Source organism: Arvicanthis niloticus, chromosome 16, assembly GCF_011762505.2.
Source record: "Arvicanthis niloticus isolate mArvNil1 chromosome 16, mArvNil1.pat.X, whole genome shotgun sequence".
NCBI classification, from domain to species: Eukaryota; Metazoa; Chordata; class Mammalia; order Rodentia; family Muridae; genus Arvicanthis; species Arvicanthis niloticus.
The window spans coordinates 27,710,541-27,731,271 of NC_047673.1; the positions used below are offsets into that span (position 1 = coordinate 27,710,541).

Below are 20,731 nucleotides of genomic sequence, written 5' to 3' on the forward strand. Positions count from 1 at the left end.
CCGAGGTGTGTGGGCCTCAGAGGTGGGGGTTGGGAAAGGAGTTGCACAATATTGGAACCAGCCTTAGCCACCCCTCCCCCCACACGACATCCTGCGTCTTTTCTTTCCTTTGCTAACTAGGGCCTGATGAATGCTACCCAGGCCACCGACCACTGGGCTCTACCTCTTTTCTATTTGAGACAAGGTCCTAACTAATTTACCCAAACAGACTTGAACTCCCTCGGTACTTCCCGCCCCTCACTGCCCCCTCCTAGAACTTTCTATCCTTCAGTGGCTGGGATTGCAAGCTTGGACAACCCACTCAGGAACCATAGCTTTAACCTGGCAAACACCTATTGTGGTTCATACTGTGCCCCCGGGGAAAGGGCAGAGCCCCTCCCGCTGCCATGTTTATAAAGGGATGGAGCAAAGGCACCCCGCACTTCTGTTTGGAACCGCACAGCTGCTGGTGGGGAGCCCAGCATGGGTGATTTAACGTGCTCTGCTTTCTCTTATCTTCTTGGAAGCCTGTTTGTGTGGCTAGAATTTTTAAGTGTTGTGCCCTTAAAGAATGACCAAAATTCAAATTCACCACATCCAAAGGGCAGTCCCCTGAGCTGTCATGGTGGCAGGGGTAGACAGGACTGAACCTTGGTTGCTATATGAAGTCACATCTTCTTAAGGCTCAGACATAGTGAACAATGCGGCCTTCAAGAACCAGGGCAAGTCAACCTTCTTCAGACTACATTCTGTAGTCAGCTCTGATGGGGGTTGGGGGAAGGTAGGACTCCTAAGCGATCAAGCTAGGGATTGACACAAAGGAACGCCAGCGTATGCACAGCTGCAGAAATGAATTGGCTTCTCCAGACTCTTGGCTTCTGAGACTTCTTCAAAGTCTTAAATTACCGAAACCCCCCCCCCCAAAAAAAATGCTAATGTAAGATGCTGAGAGGCAAGAACGCAGTGCCTGCGGGTAGAGGTGTGGCAGTGCATCCTTTTAGAGCTCTTCCTTATCTGCCAAAGGCTACTGAAATCCCAGGTCCTAGAGCAGACTGCAGCCTCGGTGACACTCCCTCGCCTTTGAAATGTGCAACTTGTATAAATGTACCGGTTCCTGGTTTCTGTCAATTTTTAGCAAGTGAGCAAATAAAAAGTGGTTAGGAAAAATCCAGATGATCCCTACACCATCAATTGCTGACCTCGCGAAGTCCACAGTCCTTGGTAGTGCAGAGCCCCGTGCAAGGCTCCCAGCTACGTGACTGAAGGCTCGCCACGCCCTTGGCCACCCTAGGTCGCGTTCCCAGCTGGGCCGGCTCAACCGCCTGGGACTGGCTGCTCGGCCACGCCCCACTCCCCGGGCCCCAACAACGCTAGAACTACCCAGGACGCCCATCCACGTGCAGAGTCCTTCCTGCGTGCAGAACGTGCCAGCTCGCTCCTCTTTCTGAGCCTCGGTAATTCATCCTTAGACTGTAATGATTTAGGCGAACCTCACACAGCCTGCAGAACTACGATCTGAGGATATCTAGTTTCGTGAATGTTGTATTTCTAGAATGCAGACGCTCGTGAGGTCACGTCTATTAAGTGCTATGTGTTTATTGGGGTCAAAGTGCTGATTTAGTTTCGTCGCCAGTTTTTTATGTGAGCTCAAGTCCGGTGTTTAAAGCAAAGCTTACTGAGATATAGTGACAGGGAAACATCCCCTGGAGCTATCATCCAACCAAGATCAGTTACTAGTCCTATCTTTACAACTGAGAACATTCGCATAATGTCTCATATATCAGGATTTTTATTAATGAGATTCACTTTTGAATGAGAACACAGTTAGGAAAGAAATGTTTGAGAATCTCTTTTTAGGCAACTTTCAAGGAATGCTCCGTTCCTAACCTTAAACAAACCAAAAAGGGCAAAGCGATGTTATCTTTTCCTGTCAGGATAATAAACTGGGCTTTCTGTTTTCCTTCGGGTCTTTTGCAAGCAGTGACACTTGAGAAGTTTCTCACCAGCAGGTTTCTGTCCCCTGCCTGAAAATTGTCTGACTGACATGAACCTAAATAAGGCTGGGGGCACAGGGGTGGGGGTGGGGACCTCCCCAGCTATACTTTCTGTGTCCTGAGCAGGCCTGCAGAACCAGGGCTAGAGATTTGATTCCTCCTCCCCACTCCCACCCACCCTTGGAGATAAAAATCTCAGGCCTTGTGCACTTTAGGCAAGCTCTTCGTCACCAGCGACCTACAAGCCCCAGACTCGAGGCTACAGGTTTTAGGAAACCTTGTTGAGATTTCCTTCTTCTTCTTCTTGATGTTGCTTTCTCCTTTCCAGTTAAATCAGAGCTTACCAATGATCCGGCATAGGAAGTGGTCCACATCTGCAGGACCTCTTCTTGCTGCCATTTTACTACACTATAGCCTTGGTTAGTTGGCGTGTTTCTTTTCCGTTTTATAGTCACATGTCTCATGATGATGTTTGGGTCAGCCCTGGGCCACATATAAGGCCGTGGCCCCGAAAGAAGGTATAATGAACCCTATAGCCTAGTGACATCATAACTGCCATGACATCATAGGACAATAAATTTCAGGGATGCTGACCTAAGTGAGACTGCTGTGTCGCCATTTGTGTGGAAGTACACATTCAACACAGAAGGCTTGGCAACTGTAACCGTGTTGCTGGCCCATGCATCTGTCTGCACTATACTTTTTCGTTCATATTTTAGAGTGCATTCTAAAGACAAAGGCTGATGTCAGATGGCACACTGTGCTATATTAGTTACGGGTCTCACACATCTCTGGTTAGTCACATCTCTTCACTGCAACAAGGATTCGCCTGGCGTGACCTGTCCGTGCCAGCCAGGTCTGCATCGGCACAGTGATGGAATTGCCTAAGGATGCATTTCTCAGAACAGGACTGTCTGTTTCTCATGACAGGCTCTGGAAAATCACCTCAAACAAAGTGGCCAATGAAGGAAGCACTGGTCCCCAAGCCCAGCTGCCTGAACTCATGCAAGATTGTGGCTTCTCTCTACTGAGCCATCATCTGACTTCTTGTAAAGAGGGGGTTCAGTTGGAACTGGCCAGCAGTGGGTCACAGTCTAAACCCAGCCAGGTCAACCACTTTGGTACTATGTAAGCTGCCTTCTCTCTGCAGCAATGGCATGGTCTTCAAATAGCTCTTGTTACTCACGGTAGCTTTATTCTGTGCAGTTATTATGAATATAGAGTGTCTAAATGCTGAACACTATGCTAGAGAAAGTACAAATGTTAGTTTCTTGTGTCATGTCTTTGTCAATTATCAATTTATACCTTTTTTTGTTTTCTGAGACAGGGTTTCTTTCTGTAGTCCTAGAACTAGCCCTTTAGACCAAGCTGGCTTCGAACTCACAGAGATACTCCTCTGTGCTGGGATTAAAGGCATGCGCCAGCACCACTCGGCTATCAGTATATATATAGCTCTATTGTATATGAGTTTGTATTTGAGACACTCCCCTTAACATAAGTTGTTGACTCATTAAATGAGACCCAGGCACGTTTGGTGTTACATACCAGGACTGGGGGTGTGGAATCAGAAAGATCAGGAGTTCAAGGCCATCTTCAACTAACTGTATACCAAGTTCAAGGCCAGCCTGGCCTCCGTGAGTCTCTGTCTCAAAAATAAGAACACACGCATAAGGTTTATGCTCAGTAACACCCTTAACTCAGATTTTGTCCTCAAAGCATGTCACAGTAACAGTCTTAATCTTTCATGGGTAGGCAGTATTTCAGAGCTGTGTATATAGAAGGTAGGTGTTGTGTGGGGTGGGGTGGGGTGGGAGGTGTCATTCTAACAAAAACTAGAAATGCCAAAAAAAAAAAGAGCACTAACTAGAAACAGTTACATGTGAAAATGGCCCTTACTTATAATATGAAGTTAAGATAGATTTTTCTGTGTTTATTGGCAACTGGGAACATGGACGTCAGGAATCCTAAATTTTTCACCACTTTCCACATACCCTCTGATGCCTGTCAAGAAACCTTTATTTAAAAAAAAAAAAATCATTATTTTTATTTTAGGTGTATGAGTGCTTTGCTTGCATGTAGGTGCCTGGTTCCTTCTAAGGGCCAAAGAGGACATCAGAGTCCCTGAAACTGGAATTATAAACAGTTATGAGCTGCCATGGGGGCGCTAGGAATTGACCCCAGTTCCTCTGAAAGATCAGTTAAGTGCTCTTAACCACTGAGCCATCTCTCCAGCCGTCACTGTGGGTGTTAATAAGGGGCTTAGAAATACAATTTAGTGAGTAGGCAAATTTGCAAGAGAAGAATCCACAGATTACCAGAGTAGTCATAGGTTTAATGGAGACCAGCTGGGTGGGCAAAGTGTAAAATATCCACCTTGTGCCCCTCTGTAAACAATGCTCACCAGTACCCATTCTGCAGTGTGTTCCACTTCCTCCATGGGCTCTCCTAAGAAAAAGGCAAACCGAAATCAGTAACTGGGATCAGGAAATTAGGAACGTGGGTGATTATTACTCTGAGACGTTCTCCAGCCTGTGTAGCTAAGCTCAGTTTCTTCCTTTCTCATGGTTTCTGCTATTCATTCAGCAAACTTATTTCTCCGGTGCACTCTGGGTTGTATGAATTTGTACAGAGTGTTGTGGCCAGTGAGAGCTAGTGGTTTTCAACAGAAACACTGTTACTTAGTGTCGTAGTCAGGGTTTCTATTGATGTGACAAAATCACCATGACCCAAAAGCAAGTTGGGGAAGAAAGGGTTTTATTCAGCTTACACTTCCAAATCATACTTTATCACTGGAGGAATTCAGGACAGGAACTCAAACAAGGCTAGATCCTGAAGGCAAGAGCTAACACAGAGGCCATGGAGGAGTGCTGCTTACTGGCTTGCTAAGCCTGGTGTTTTTTTTTTTTTTTTTTTTTTTTTTTTCAGAACCCAGGACCACCAGCCCAGAGATGGCTCCACTCACAATGGGCTGGGTCCTCCCCCATTGATCACTAATTGAGAAAAAGCCTTACAGCTGGATCTCCCAGAGGCATTTCCTAAACGGAAGCTCCTTCCTCTCTGATGACTCTAGCTTGTTGACACAAAACCAGCCAGTACACTTTGTGATTGTGTTCTGAACAGAAGTCATAAGGCAGAGGTTCTTGACCTGTGGGTCATGATTCCTTTGCAGAGGTCAAACAATCCTTTCACAGGGGTCACCTAAGACCATCAGAAGACACAGATATGTACATTGCAACTCATAACAGCAGCAAAATTATAGTTATATAAATGAAAATAATTTTATGGTCGGGAGTCACCACAACATGCGGAACTATATAAAAAGCTTGAAGCATTAGGAAGGTTGAGGACCACTGTCATAAGGGAAAGAAGAAAAGAGTCTGCTTCACTTACGTCTTAGGTGATGAGACTTTGAAGCTGAATGGTTTAAACATTTTGCTTGAGCCTTTTTCATTTCCAGAAAGGACTTCACGCCAGTGTATAACAAAGTGGAAGTAAAAATCAAAAGAGGGCTGGAGAGATGGCTCAGCAGTTAAGAGCTCTTCCAGAGTATCTGAGATAAGTTCCCAGAACCCACATGGACGCTCACAACTGTCGGTAGCTGCAGTCCCAGGGATCTGACACCCTCTTCTGGTGTCCTTAGACACTGTACACCATGGTGCACATATATCATTCATACATGCATACATACATATATACAAACAAACACTCATACACATACATCTAAATAAGTAAATTAAAAAAAAAAAAAAAAAAACAGGAGGAAAGAGTCCAGCAAGGTATGGCAACAAAGTCAAAGAAACACTATGATATGAGCAGCTGACCATGGGGATAAAAAAAAAAAAAAAAAAAAAAGAAAGGAAAAAGAAAGCATATGAGAGAGAGGGGGAAGGGAGAGGGAGGGAGGGAGGGAGAAACAGAAAGAGAGAGAGAGAGAGAGAGAGAGAGAGAGAGAGAGAGAGAGAGAGAGAGAGAGAGAGAATGCATGCACAAGCATTCATATGTGTGTGCAGTGGTGCTGTCTTTGGCCGGGCTGAATGTGGGATCTGGGCTTGTTCTCTGCAAAACAGACCAAATGCATAAGCAGCTGTTCCCTGCCCTTGCTCTCCTAGCTTCTTGGATGAAAATGTGTTGAATCTTCATTTAGAATCCAAGTCATTAAGCATCTGGGCGTCTATTTTTTTTTTTTTTTTTCTGACATCTGGCTATATCCAAAGAAGGAAGCTGAAGTAGCAAGAAAAGAAAAGGGACTGAGATTCTGAAATCTCAGTTTCTTGGGAGATTCCTCCTCGCCCAGCCCTCAAGACAGACTGTGTTTTGTGCTATTCACTGAGGGGTGACTCCATAGACTTTAGCAATATTAGGCTGTGTGGAAGAGGAGGGATGGATGTGAAGGCATGGCCAGGATTTTTTTTTCTTCTTCAGGAAACAGTGTGGTCCACCCTAGCCAGGAACAAGTGAGACCTTTATTTCTAAGAGAAGGCCAGAGGTGATTTCATCCTGGAAGGCTGTCAAAGCTCCTATCCACCACCCCACAAAAATATTCCAGCAATTCCCACATTTGTAAGAGCTAAACCTCATGGTTCTCCTGAGCCTTTCTACAGAGCTGTGTACCTGAAGTCCTTTCTGACTTACCCCAATCTATGTTTGTCCTCAAGTTGACTTTTTTTTTTTTTCAGTATTTTTTCAAGACAGGGTTTTTCTGTGTAGCCCTGGCTGTCCTGGAATTCACTCTGTAGATGATACTGGCCTTGAACTCAGAGCTCCACCTGCCTCTGCCCTGAGTGCTGGGACTGAAAATGTGCACCACCATTGTCTGGCTAAGGTGACTTTTTTCCCCCCATGTTTTTTTTTGACAAGGAGACCAAAAGGTTCAGACAGATGAAGGAACTACATATAGTCCCATAACCCTGATTCCATGTGACCTTTCCAGGAATCATGTTCTCTTTGCTCCAACTGCAAGCATTTTCTATTTCCAGAAGGCATGGTTATGTATGTGTTAACATCAAGTAACAGTGGCGCGTGGACTTGAGGAGCCTTCGTGTTATTTTTCATAATTCCTCTACTAATTTACGCTTCTGCCGAGTACATAGCATGTCTCATCGTGAACATATTCACCAGGACTTGCTATTTACACTAGTCTTACATAGTAGCCCAACTAACTGGCGTGAGACGGAGCTAACCCAGGGCCTTGCGGCTAATAAGGAAGCGCTCTACTAGCGAGCTGCTATAGCCCCAGTCTCTCCTCGTAGCTTAATTTCAGTTTTCATAATGGCTGAACATTTTTTCAGGTATTTATTGGTCACGTATGTTTCTCCTTTTGCAGTGTCAATTCAGGTCATTTATCTAGTCTTCCATCCGATTGCTTGTTTCTACTGCTGTTTTCTTTTCATTCTTTAAACATTCTGGATGTGTCCTGTCTAGCAGACAAATGACTGGCAGAGGAGGTCTCCTGTTCTTTAGGCTGAATCTTGGTTCCGTTTGTTGCTTCCTTTGCTGTGCAGAAGGTTTTTAGTTTAATGTACTACCCCATTTGTCAATTTGTGATTTTTATTTCCTGTGCCTTTGGGGTCCTTTCCAGAAGACTATCCCCATATGTTTTCCTTTACTCGTTTCAGGGTTATGGGTCTTACATCAAAATCTTTGATCCATTTCGTGCTATTTCTGTACAGTGTGAGAGATACAGGCCAAATTGTAATCGTTTGCTTGTGGATGGTCTCTTCTCCCTTCATTACAGCAACCAAATGGACACTGGCCACTGTCCCAGATTTGCAAAATGACAGAGATGAAAGGGTGGGAAAAGGGTCTCTACTCAGGAAGCTCAGTGTCAGGAAGCAGGGTGCTCAGGAAATTGCAAGCCATATGTTTCCTCTCCAGCACACACCGATGTCTGGGGTAGCTGAAGAGTTTAAAGGTAGCCATCTCAAAGTATCTTAAGGAGCCAATGAGATGGCTCAGCAAGGAAGGGAGCCAAGCCTGAAGGCCTGAGTTTGGCCCACCTGGTAGAACAAGAAAACTGACTCCAGTAAGTTGTCTTTTAACTGTCATACATGTATACTGTGCTACATTATACTTACATGGACAGACAGAAAGACACACAATAAATGTTTTAAGTGCCTTTTAAAAAAAAAAAAGAATATTTTAAAATCTCTGAGCTTAGTTTTCTATTTGTGAGCTCTGCCTTCTAAGCGAAATAGGGTCTTGGGACTTTGTTACATTTTCTTTGCTGAGCTTGAAGCTAAGGCCTCCTGCATGCTAGACACGGGATCTTGTGGAGCTAAACCTATGACCCTGATGTTTGTTGTTTTTTTAAAGGGTAGAGTGAAAAGGGAATGAGTAGAATAGTCAATTAAGATATAATATACCTGCATGGACACATAGGGCTGGTACCCCTACCCACAATCAACCAAAAGAGTTCACAAAATCAACCGTCATCTTCCTATTGGGGAAGCTGAGACTGGAAGTCATATAGCTTCCTTAAAGCCACAGACGCATGGAATCTTAATTTTAGGTGGGGAGGAACGTACGTGCTCATCCTTTGTAGTTGACGTTTTGGATCTTGAAAGAAAAGAGGATGAAGGAGGGAACTTCAAAAATCCTCTCCTCATTCAAAATCCTCTCCAGGCTCCACTATTATCTCTGGCATAAAACTGTGTTTAGATCTCGTCTGGCAGGGTCCAAATAATGAGAGAGTATATTTAGAATCCAGCTCATTCCCTGACTTCTGCACCTTTCATTCAGAAGGCATTGAGCAAGCCCATGAACATCTTTTGTTTTCCTAAATAGACAGAGGCTCCAAGTTTGCAAAAAGTACATCTGATGTTCACCGTGTTACCTTGTCACTCCTCGAATACAACAGGAGTGGGTGTTTGCTGGGTCCCTGCTGGAGTTTGAGTATATCCTCTCAATGAATGTATGTGTCACTCAAATGTTGAAAAGAGTTCTCATACAGATGGATCGGCAGAATTAGTACTGTAGATATGACCATATGCCAAGAGCAGTCTACAGATTTAGTACAATCCCAGTCAAAATTTCAGTGACAGTCTTCACAGAAATAGAAAGAAAAATCCTAAAGTTCGTATGCAAGAATAAAGAACCCAGACTAGTTCAAGCACTCCTGAATAAGAGGAGTAGTAGGCGTATCACAATACCTAATTTCAAATTTTCCTACAGTCTGAAGAATAACAACAGCACAATGGTAGCACAAGACAGCACATCAGAATAGACCACTGGAATAAAACCATTAGAACAGAGCATTGGAATAGAACCATTCAATGACCATTAGAATAGAAAAGAAGACCCAGAAATAAACACGGGCAGTTTCTGACAAAGAGGTTAAAAACACATATTAATAAAATGGAGCTGGAAGACTCCTCATCTGCGTGTAAAGACTGAAGGTAGACCCACATCTCCTAGTCTATACAAAACCCAGTTCAAAGTGGATCAATGACCATAACAGAAGACCAGAGAGTTTGAAATTTCTAAAGATAAACAAGAAAGCATTTCAAGATATAAAAATGGGCAAGAACTTTCTGTAAAAGACTATAATAGGAAGCTAGGAAGTAGTTAGTTAGGGTTTTTGTTTTGTTTTTGTTTCCTGGGAAGATACCAAGACCACAACAACTCTTATAAAGGCTAATATTGAATTGATAAAGGCTAGTTTACAGTTTCAGGAGTTCAGTCCATTATCATCATGGCAGTGTCCAGGCAGACATGGCGCTGGAGAAGGATCTGAGCGTTCTCCTTAATCCACTGGGAGCAGGGGACTGTGTCTCACACTGAGCTTATTGTGAGCTTATATAACCTGCCCACCTCCATAAAAGACATGTCTTCCATCCAGGCCACACCCACTCCAGCAAGGCCACACCTCCTAATAGTGCCCCTCCGTATAGACTAAGCATAGAAACACGTGAGTCTATGGGGCCATAACTATTCAAACCACCACATGTAACAAAACTTGATAAATTGTATTATAGAAGTTAATACACTTCTGAGCAACAAAGGACACTATGAACAGGAGGAAGAGAGTTTGCTAGCTGATCACCTGACAGAGGGCTAATATCCACGATATGGTTTTCTGAGCATGGTGATGCGTGACTTTAATCCTAGCACTCAGGAGGCAAAGGCAGGCGCATCTCTGAATTTGAGTCCACCCTGGTCAACAGAGAGAGATCCAGGACAGCAAAGGCTACACAGAGAAATTCTGTTTTGTTTTGGTTTGTTTTGAGATAGGGTTTCGTTGTGTAGCCTTTGCTGTCCTAGAACTAACTCTGTAGACCAGGCTGTCCTCGAAATCACAGAGATCTGCTTGCCACTGCCTTCTTAGTGCTGGGATTGAAGCCTTACACTACCAGCACCGCCTGGCTAGAAACCCTGCCTTGACAAACAAAACCAAAACCAAACCAAACAAGCAAATCCAGACAATAAAGAGAGAAAAAAAGGAATAATCCAGTCGATAAATTAGTGATAGAATTTAATGCATAGGTCTGAAAAGAAGAAACAATAAATTCATTTTTTTAAAAAGCTCAGTTTCAGGAATAGGCTTTCTCTTTTAAAGTGGTTGGCTGCCGGGCAGTGGTGGCGCACGCCTTTAGTCCCAGCACTTGGGAGGCAGAGGCAGGCAGTATTTCTGAGTTCGAAGCCAACCTGGTCTACAGAGTGAGTTCCAGGACAGCCATGGCTACACAGAGAAACCCTGTCTCAAAAAAAACAACAACAACAAAAGTGGTTGGCCACTGAGGTTCTGTAGAGCCCCGAAGCCTGCAGGCTTTTGTCAGTGTTCTTGGATGGTCTCTAGAACTCCATGGTCAGTTCCTATTGCTGAAGACACCACATATGTGAAGATGGGAAAAGCAAGCTAGTACTGGCCTTCATTTCTATTAGGTAGCTTTCGTAGTGCTGAGCTGCATTATACATCTGGAGGAAGGAGGTAAATCTGTAGTCTTACTCAACTGTGAACCCCGAGAGCTACGGTTATAGCGGCATGAACATCATAAGAGTAACCAACTTGTGCCGGAGAGTTTTGTGTCAACTTGATATAAGCTGGTCATCTGAAAGAAGGAAACCTCAATTTAAAAATAAAAAGCCTCCAGAAGATTGGGTTCTAGGCAGGCCTGTAAGGCATTTCTTAGAGATTGCTGGGGAATACCCAACTTATTGTGGGTGGTATCATCCTTGGGATGGTGGCTCTGGGTTCTATAAGAAAGCAGGATGAGCAAACCATGAGGAACAAACCAGCAAGCAGCACTCCTTCATGGTCCTTGCCTTCAAATTCCTGTCTTGGTTGAATTTCTGTTCTGACATCCTTTAATGATGAACAGTGATGTGGAAGTTTACGCCAAAGAAGCCTTTTTCACCCCAACTTGCTTTTTGATCATGGTGTTTCATTGCACCAATAGAAATCCTAACTAAGACATAACCACTCTAAGATTATATTTAAGCCCTGCTCCAAAGATGAAACCCATACCTGGGACCATTATTGGGCCAAAAACCTATGTAGCTAGACAGGTCATAGGTTCTATGGCAGAACCTACTGATGAATGGATATAATATTAAATGTTCCTAATAACTTCTTGTTATACCTATATATAAATGAATGTCTCAACTCCCATTAGAGAAGTTTCTATTTGCAGTAACTGCAGTTAACACAGAGACTCGTAACTGGTCAAAGTGAAGAAGATCAGAAACTGCAGAATTCTCATTCCTAAATGGACCGTATCTACCACATTTCTTCCTCCCAGAATGGCAGATAACCAGGAAAATTGTCTTTTAAACACAATATGGCAGCTGTCATTATAGCACGCACAAGATCTGTGCAAGCCCAAGTCAGACGAAATTCCAACATGGAGAAAGAAGATGAGCATAAAGTTGTCTCTTGGCCAAAAAGCTATTGGCAACTGTTAGTGCTTTGTGAGAGACTCAGTTTTCTCTAAGACTCCTTGTAAGTAGACCACACTTCAGTGGAAGAGCCCCCATCCAAGATTATTTGGGAATCACTAATTGGCGTTTAGGGGGTTAAAAAATAAAGAGGGACACTCCCTGGGTGGAAGAGAAAACAGGCATAGATCTGGGAGGCATGTGGGGAAAATGGTGAATATGATCAAAATGCTTTGTATGAAATTCTCAAAGAATTAGTACAACATTTTTTTTCTTTTCTTTTCCTTTTTTTTTTTTTTTTTTACTCTCGTTTTTCTTCCTGTGTTTGTTAATCCTGGCTGTATTGGAACTCACTCTGTAGACTACACTGGTCTCAAATTCACAGAGATTCACCTGCCTCTGCTTCCCAAGGTATGTGATTAAAGACATGTGCTGGGATTAAAGGCATGTGCCACCATCACTGGCAATACAATTTTTTAAATACATGAGAATCCATTTGTGTCTCTACACATCAGAACATGTGTGTGTTCTACTGTACTCAGAGTAGCTATTGTCCGTTGGCAAGGATGGGGCTGGAAATGGGGAGAAATGTAAACTTACACATTGTTGGTGGGAGTGTAAATTAGTGCAGCTACTGTAGAAACCACTGTGGCGGTTCCTCAAAGCCTGTATATCATACATAGTTACATGTGATTCCTGAGTACACGCCTGCAACAAAGTCAGCATCGCACAGACACAACCATATCCCATGTTTGTCGCAGAACTGTCAAGTTATAGAAAGCCTGAGATGAAAGGGGGGGGAAATGTGATAGATATACACATACAACAGTCTATTATTTAGCCATAAAGGAAAATAAAGTAGTGTCATCTGCAAGAAAAATGGATAAAACTGAGAGACATCATGTCGAGTGAAGTAAAGCACGACTCAGAAAGACAAATATTGCATATTTTATTTCCTATGGAAATTTGAATTTAAAACATTTCAAATGTTTAAAAAAATTTCAAGAATTAAACAATTAAGACACAGAAACAGGAAAGTGCTGTTAATAGAAAGAGGACCAATGGGAGAGAAACAGGGGGCATGGGGAGGTAATGTGGGTTGACATGACAATTTCATGCACGTACGAAAACATGAAAACCACTATTGTAAACAATTAGCAATAATAAGAATTTGTGTGCATATGTGTGTTCATCTATGTGTGTGTCTTTACATGTATATATGTGTTCACACGTGTGTTGTATAGGCGCATGTGGAAGCTGGTGGTCCACGTCAGGCAATTACTTTCCACCTTATTTGTATTTGAGACAAGTTTTAATTACATTTATTTATTTACTTTGTGTGCGTGCATATATGTTTGGGCTCACACACGCTACTGCACATGTGTGGAGGTTAGAGGACAAATCCCAGGAGCCAACTCTCATTTCCCAACGTGCGAGCTTCAGGACTACAGCTCAGGTCAAGCATGGTAGCAAATGCCAGTACTTTCTCCTCTCTCTCTCTCTCTCTCTCTCTCTCTCTCTGTCTCTCTCTCTCTCTCTCTCTCTGTCTCTCTCTCTCTCTCTGTCTCTCTCTCTGTCTCTCTGTCTCTCTCTCTCTCTTTCTCTCTCTCTCTGTATCTCCCTTCCTCTTCTTTCCTTCCTCCTTCCCTCCCTCTCTTTCTCTCTCCCACTCTCTTCCTCTGTGTTTGTGTGTTTGTGTGCTTGTGTGTGTGTATGTATGTATGTATGTATGTATGTATGTATGTATGTATGTATAGGTACTTCTTCTGTGAAGGCCCCAGAATGATCTGCTATCAGTGTTATATCTCCTTCAATGAGGCTTAGTTTTTCAGTTAACCTCAGAGCTTGCTGATATGGCTGGTCCAGCTATCTAGCTTGCTCTGCTCGATTCCCATCTCTACCTTCTGCGGCTGGAATTACAGGCGAACCTCCTTGCCTACTCAACTTTACATTGGTTCTAGAGATCTGAACTCTGGTCTTCAACAATTGTGTAGCCTGCGGTTTAACCACTGAGTCATCTCTTCAGCCCCCATTTTATTTCTTGAAACAAGGTCTTCACTGAACCCAGAGTTTGCCTACGTGGCTAGATTGGTGAGTCTGAGAGCCCCAAGGATGCTCTTGTTTCACCTCCTGAGATAACAGGTCTATGCTGCCAAGTGAGGCTTTTTATGTGGATACTGGAGATTTGAACTCGTCCTCACAGTCCCGGAGCAAGGCACTTTGCCCACTGAACAACCTCAACAGCCTCACTGATACGGTTTGAAGAAAAGTCAGAGCTTTATAGTTCAGCATGACCGAGTTGGAAAAGTTTAGTGTAAGGTTTTGGGGCACGGTGTGGAGCCCCCATTTGAGACAGATTGATGCCTTTCTCACAGGGTTGGTCCAGTCGGATGGGAGTTCGGGCCCTCTTCTCATCTGCTCATGCCTCTTTACCCAACAACCAGGCAAATACATGCTCTCGGCCTGCCCAGCCTCCAGCCTCCTAAACCAAACATTGTGTGTGAGTTCTACTTTTCCATTCCCTTCTCCATGCCTGAAGGGAGAAAGAAGTATTTTTACGCCTGGTTTCAGAAGCTTCTGTCTGTCACAGCAGGGAAGGACAGCAGCTCACATCTTCACAGCTAAGGAGCAGAAACCAGAAAGGCTGTGCTAGCTCATTGTCTTCTTCAGCTTTGGTTTCATTAGGGTTCTCATCCTTTGATGATTCTGCTCATATTCCGGGAGTTTGACTTCATCCCCTTTGGTGAATCTCCTCTGGAGACTCCCAGACACATGCTGCTGTGTATTGCACTATCTTCTCCTTCTGAATTCAATCCTGTTGACAAGATCCAGCATCACCCTTGGACTTTCTATAAATCAGCCAGTCTCAAGCATGCTCTTGCGGCGTCAGGACATGCGCTAAGGTACTGTCTCATGAAGAGAAAAAAAGTTTCTACTTTAGTAGCCCTAGGTCACGAGCCTGTAGCTGGAAACTTTCAAGGCGGCTAATAACATACTTTTCTTTCTTTCTCCTTCAGAGAAAGCTCAAATCACAGCAGGGCTTCTGCATCCTGGTCCTCACTTTTACAAAACTCTAAAAATATGCCAGATACCATGTCAGGTGCTGGAGGATGGAGAAAGGAATGTGTAATGCTTGCCTTTAGAAAGGTTACTGTCTTGTAGCAAGCAGGACCAGACCAGAACCAAAGCAAAACAAGAGCTGAACGCAGACAATGACTGAACAACCCTACAATACAGAGCTTGCCCTGAGGTACTCCTTTGAGCAACTTTTCTCTGGGAGGATTGCCTGGAGCGAGCTAGGTAGGATTTAAAATTTTTCCACTCACCTTTCTCATGGCAGTGCGGGGACATGTTAGACTTTCTGGTTTACCACAGGGGATGCCTGTGGCATTGCTGGGTGGTACCCAATTCCCTCAGAGGGACAGTGAGTCAGGGCTGAGAGCATGCAGTCAGCTCTGACTTTTGTTTGTCATTTAATCCCAGCGACTTCACCCTTTGAAAAATCAATATCTGCCGGTTAAAATGTATTGATTAAGCTATTCCAATTATGCGTGCTCATAGTATATGAAAACCATATATGCCTACATTCACATGCCCCTACCCACATGCAGGCATATATACGTGATTAAAAGTAAAAGTAAACCTTTACAAAGTTATGCAGCTGCCAAAGGAAGCTTGTAGCTACCATAGAAAAGCCTGGGCACTGAGAACACTTGCTGCTCTTGACAAAATCAGCGGCCACCTTCAGCCAGCTGGCAGCTGTACCGCTGGGGCTCGCTCTTGCATTTGCCCCTTTTTGGTTTTTTCTTGGCTTTACCTTTGCATCTTGAAGATACTGGGGCAAGCAACTCCTTCCCTGTGAGACAAACTCACTCTGTAAATCACAAGCTATGTGTAAACAGTATGCTTCAATGCTTTGCTTCATGGATGTACACACTTATTGACAGCCCTGCAAAACACACACACACACACACACACACACACACACACACACACACACACACACAGCCATTCTTTATTTCTACTCTATTTCTGCCCTCAGTTGCTTTATAGACAGTGTACTAGCTGGTTTTGTGTGTCAACTCGACACAAGCTGGAGTTATCACAGAGAAAGGAGCCTCCCTTGAGGAAATGCCTCCATGAGATCCAGTTGTAAGGCATTTTCTCAATGAGTGATCAAGGGTGGGAGGGTCCATTGTGGGTGGTACCATTCCTGGGCTGGTAGAAAGCAAGCTGAGCAAGACAGGGAAAGCAATCCAGTAAGCAGCACCCCTCCATGGCCTCTGCATCAGCTCCTGCCTCCAAGTTCCTGCCCTGTGTGAGTTCCTGTCCTGACTTCTTTTGGTGATGAACAGCAATGTGGAAGTGTAAGCTGAACCCTTTTCTCCCCAACTTGCTTCTTGGTTATGATGTTTTGTACAGGAATACAAACCCTGACTAAGACAGACAGAATCCATAAATAAAAGTCATCATTTTCAGTAGAGTTCTTGAGTTTAAATATTAAGTTAAGTAAAACAAAACAAAACAAAACAAAACAAAACAAAAAAAACCAAACTCACAGGTTCTTGGTGATTATTAACTACCTATTTTCTTATCTTGTGACTCTGAAATTATTTTTTAAAAGGTAATTTCCAGTCATATGCCAGCATTCCAGGCTGGGACAGCACAGGACTGGCATTATCTTCTCTCTAGGGCCAGGATGGTTCCTTATCATCCATGGATAGGGCTACATTCACCTTTATAAATTCATGCTTCACACCAGGCTCCCTCAGGACCACTTCTTCAATCTTTCCATGAACATCTTTTCATGGGACAGAAACACCTAGGTATCCGATAATGTATCCGCAATCCAACTCTCTATACTTTCCTGTTCTCAAACCTGCTTCTCCTCCTGACCTGCCTGCCTGCAGACCATTGATTGGGATTGACCTCAGGGTCTCCTCCCACTAGGCAAGTGCTCTATCTATCCTACACTTAGTTCTATCTCGGCCCATCCACTGTCTCTTGGGCTATCCTTGCAAGGGATGCCGAACTGCTGGGCCTGCCTCCATCCTTCTGGCCAATTCCAGCCTCCATGTCACTTTTTCCTTAAGAAGACACATCTAATGGCATTTCTTCTTTCATTCAGAGTGTTCTGAAACTTCCCAATGCCTTAGGTGAGATTCAAAATCCCCAGATGGATGGGGGAGAAAAAGCACTTTTTAGGCTCGCCAGTGCCTTCCGAGTTCCTGCCCTGCCTCCCTTCTAGCCACGTGTGGTCCTTCCTGCTCATCCTTACCCTCTCAGCTCTTACAGGCTACCTATCTCCCCAAGGTCACCCTGCCAGGAATGAGTCCACCCTCCCCCATCATCCTTCTACACTCAGCTCAAGGGACACCTCTCTCCCAGGGACTCAGTGGCATCTCCATTACATCACATCTCACTGAAATGATTTCTCTTGTCTGTTCCCTTGGAGATACTGTAGGCACATCTAAGGCAAAAGGAGAAACTTAACATGTTTTGTGGCTTTCCTCTGAGATGTTCTGAACAAAGGCATGTTTGTTGTGAATCATTCTCTCATTCTCTATGGGGTCAATGTTGCTAAATTGTAGAACCTCTGTAGGAAGAAACAAGCTGTTGGGCTTTAACTGTGTTGCTTATGGGGTTCTGACATGTAAATGTGGGTCATATTGAGCTTGATAAATAGCTACTGTATAGGTGTGTACAGTTTACTTTAAAGGCATGGTTTATACTAAAAGAAAAGGAAGACATTTAGAAGTGACAACAGTGCACAGTGTTTACTGTGGGTTCTGATTCTGCATTGCCATCTCTGTTTTTATAGGTGCATACGGAGATGGAGGTGACATAATGAATTCCTTGAAACCACACTGCTGATCCAAATGATTGGTTGACACCAAAGAGCCCATGGTATCGAAGCCTGCATGGTTACCTGATACAAGACATGACCCCTAGTATAATAATCCAGTGAACAATAGCTAGCAGATATGGAGGCTTACTACATGCCTGGCTCTGCTCCTAAGTTTTGTTCTGTGTGATTAACCTTCTAGCAAACACTGGGCAACCCAATCCAGCCAGTCTTTGTTTCTCTTGTTTGTAAAGTAGGATAATGCTTCCAGTCTTTCGGGGTTTCATGGTAGGGATTAAATAAAATAATAATGGAGAAAATTCGGATCATATCGACCAACCTGCTTCAGCAAACAACTGTTCATGGACTTCACGGAAGGTACTCTTCCTGGATGTCTGTGGGGAATAGGCCTTCTCTCAAATATCAGCAGACACAGATGCTCACGTCCTCCAGTGACATGGTGTGATGTTAGCACAGACTCTATGCCCATCTTCCCATATACTTAAATCATCTGGGGTTATGTATAATACCCAATACACTATAAATGACATGTAAACATGTATTACGCTATGTTGCTTAGTGAATACTCTGTATCCATCTAGTACATATTCAGTTCAGGATATTTTTGATTCATCATTCGTTAATAGGCAGATGAGGCATTGCCAATATGCCAACCAGCCAAGCAAGGCAAGTTAGATCCTGGCAGACTTAGCTAGCTAGGTGATTATACATGCAGGTCAGTGGAAGTTCTCAGTTTGGGAGAATCTGGGGACCAAGTGGAAATGACAGTGCTGATTAATACTAGCTGTGGTCCCCTTGGTGGGGTCAGAGATGTGAGTGACAGCAGGTCACTTTTATGGAGGGACACCAAGAAAGAGATGGCTGAAACCAGCATGCTTGTTTTCATTGTTTAGGACTTCTAGCCCGCCTATTGCTTTTGTTTGAAACCTTGATGCCATCCCAGCCTCTCTTGAGGTTGCTTTTTCTGGAAAATTAGACATTTTTTTTTTTCAGGAAAATTACACGTTGGGTTTCAACGTCTGATTTGATAGACTCAAGGTGCTTATATATCAAAATACTTTCTGAATGGGCTGTCTTCAAAAAAGGAACGTTCTTAACCCGAGTAGATAGTCCTCCCTTTGGTAGATCTTTCTCTCAAACTGTAGGTCCCAAGGTTACCTAGTCATCACTAATCACGCTGTGACGGTCTCTCTGATGTCTCACTTTCAGAGTGGTCCCTGGCTCTCCGTGCCTTACCTCCCCCTGGTAATATTCCCACTCTCATTTCACATTGCTCTCCACTGCAGATGGTGCATGGGACGACGCTCACGATCTGTGCAGAGGAGGCGGGCTGAATAATGCTAAGAACATGGTGGTCCTTCTGCCTTTGCTTCCTACACCACTTCGCCGTTCTTTGGTTGGCTAAATGCTAGTTCCATTTTACATGAAGGCACCGCTCCCAGTGTTGCTGGATCGTATCTCCGTTTGTCCTTTTCTGGACATTAAACGGTCTTAAAATGAGAGAGAAGACTAGAAAGTCCATGAAGGCAAACAGGTGAAGTAGGCCTATGAAATCTGCTTCTTTCTCCCTGGGTTGCTCTGCTCAAGGAGTTTTGTCATTTAAAAATCACCCATGATGTATTTCTGGCGTTTGAATGGGTACTGTGAGAGGCAGTGAGACCTCAGGCTGAACTGCCCACAGGTGTCATTTATTCAAAATGAGAGTTTGAGGACAGTATTGGCCAACCCATGCTATAGAAGGCCTCCCTGAGATGCCAGTTTGAGGCCCTCGGTAGAGGATGACCTAAATCCCACAGTATTTGTGTGTGAGTTTGACTAAAACAAAACAACAACCATGAAAACATGAAGAAGAAACTCCTAAGCCAGTCATTCTACACTTACTCTGCCTGACCAGTTGGTCAGCTTCCTCTGGAAATTTGGCTTTTTTTTTTTTTTTTTTTTTAACTGTACACATGTGATAGAATAAGTAAGATGTTCCATTTTTAGTATGTTAGGATCTTGGGATGAAATAGTCTCCTGATCTTTTTGATATCCCAGCATTCCCATGGTTCCCCTATGGGCTCATTTTCTTCTTGCTTTAGTCATTTTTACAGTGTGTGAACTCTGAATTTCCTGTTTCCTTGGAATGTTATGAGTGACCTGCTTGTCTGTTTACATTTCAAAATGCTGCAGCAACAACAACAACAAAGAAGAAGCATGGTTTATCTTCGCTGTTGGAAAAAGTTTACCCTGTCTCAAGCTCTCGAAGTAAGGAAAGTTGGCTGCTCCGGGCCAGATTCTAAATCCCTTATTTCCTTGAGTGTTCGGGTCACTGCCAAGTGCTTCAGAGAACATGGACCCTTAACAGCTGCAGACCTGGGGCAGCCGGAGTTCCAAAAGCCTGAGAAAGTTGCTTTCAATTAAGAACAAATCACATACCAATGAAAACCGCTTCACACTTCCTCCTAAGAGGTTTCCTAAGTTGATAAGCACTGAGAATTATATAAAAATAAGAAAATGTTATATCTTAGTGTGTTGGATTATTTAATACGATAATCCTTTGGAAATACTGAAGAGAAATGGAGTATACTAAGGGACATAGTGCAGGGTCCTTTTGGAGAGCAAAGGCTAGAACTAAAAATCTGCAGAAGGAAGGCACATCTTTGTTGTAGTGTTTTTGCTACTGACATTTGGGTATCGATGTGTCCTTGTTGCCAAACTTGGTGTGATAATCCACTCTCTAGTACTGCAATAAAATGGAATACTGAGGTAACAAACAGCTTATGAAGAGGAAGGTTGATTTTGCTTCATAGTGTCATTGCATGACCAGTCGGCCCTGTTGCTTTAGTATTCAGACAATTGTGAGCGGCCATGTAGATGCTGGGAATTGAACCTGGGTCCTCTGGAGGAGCAGTGAGTGCTCTTAACTGCTGAGCCACCTCACCAGCCCCTCCAAGTTACTCTTTGTGATTGATAAAGGCTTTCTTAGAGTTGAAGAATAGTACAGACCTCCTTCCCAAGATCTTTTGTATCTTAACTG

The 20,731-nt window shown here is 43.6% G+C and overlaps 1 long non-coding RNA gene across 1 annotated transcript; it reads left to right on the forward strand.

The window, feature by feature from the left end:
• The first annotated feature begins 1,187 nt into the window (after positions 1 to 1,187).
• Positions 1,188 to 20,428, forward strand: LOC143434607 (uncharacterized). Its single transcript, XR_013104225.1, has 4 exons — positions 1,188 to 1,433; positions 17,668 to 17,753; positions 18,999 to 19,246; positions 19,885 to 20,428. It is a non-coding gene; the product is annotated as an uncharacterized LOC143434607 (long non-coding RNA).
• The last annotated feature ends 303 nt before the right edge of the window (positions 20,429 to 20,731 follow it).